Genomic DNA, 1,292 nt, shown 5'->3' with positions numbered 1-1,292 from the left:
AAGGGAAAATGATCTTACTGGGGATCACTCAGTAGAAGTAGATCATTTAGCAGAGACCCACAAGACTCAGGACTAACACTGACAAGTACTAGGTCAATGGTAAGAAGCAGGCCTACACAGAAATGAGAAGAATAAAAGCAGAAGCTAGGCAATTTGAAAATACACTAGAGAAGGCTTTTTAGTATTCATATTTTTACACTTACAGACAATGGGAGATGTTTAGTTTTCCAGCACCAGCAAGATAGTGTTTTAATATTAAATTGAGAAATAATTAACTTACTAAAATAATTTTGAGGAAAAAGAGATAGATAACTAAAAACAGTATTTGTCTTTCAGGTCCTCCTACCCAAGATGACAAAAAAAATAAGAAATAAAAAAAAAAAAAAAGAAGGAACAATGATCACATCAAAAGAACTCCAGGCATGTGCACACTGTTCTGGTAGGAAAGTCCCAAGTGTTAAAGAGACAAGGCCACTAGGAAATTAGTCCTTGGAAACCCAAACCACAGTCTTCAAAGGCATTGGTGAAAGGAATGACTTTAATGCCTATGTCCTTCCCTGACTAGACCTGAAGCTAACTTGCTGAATTAAGTGTTGCTACTCACCGCAAGGTGCTCAGGAATCTATCTGGCAAAGCCTGAGAAGATGGAATAACCCACCTTGATTTACCCCTCTGTAGGGCAGACACAAAAGCTCTTCTCAGAAGCTGAGTCCTCAGGTTCTGGAGAAACCACTCCAGATGAAAGAAAGTAAGATTATGTGGCAGTTAGGGCAGAGTTTCAACTTGATTGGCTTTGCAACTACTCCCAGGGTTGGTGGCACACACTTCTGGGTGTGCCTAGGGTTGTGGAGCGGGAGCCTTGAGGGTCTATGTTCGCTCCCTCACCAGTCCTGGCATTCCTGCCCTCTTCTGCTTCCCCTCTGCCAAGAACTAAGCAGCTTTGTTCTATGCCACCCTTCTGCTATGTGAGCTCTGCCTTAGAGCCAGCTGATTATGGACTGAAATCCCAAGCAAATTAAACCTCTCTTCCTTTAAGTTGTGGTGTTGGATATTGTGCTTCTATGACAAACAAAGTGGATTATACGGATGGAACTAATGATCTTAAAAGAGAAAAACAAAGCTTTTCAAATAATTATCACACAAAGCCTGCAAAGAAATTAATAAAACTGTAAGTTGAGATTGAGTAGGAGGTTTAGAATTCAAACATAATGATAACTAGATTAGGTCTTCAGTATTATTTACATCTATTATTGTATAATATTTAACCTAGTTCTCTCCTGTTTGTAAATCAA

Source organism: Octodon degus, unplaced genomic scaffold (assembly GCF_000260255.1).
Source record: "Octodon degus isolate 3935 unplaced genomic scaffold, OctDeg1.0 scaffold00281, whole genome shotgun sequence".
NCBI classification, from domain to species: Eukaryota; Metazoa; Chordata; class Mammalia; order Rodentia; family Octodontidae; genus Octodon; species Octodon degus.
The sequence above is the reverse complement of the archived record's forward strand: the minus strand, read 5'-3'. Positions refer to the sequence as shown.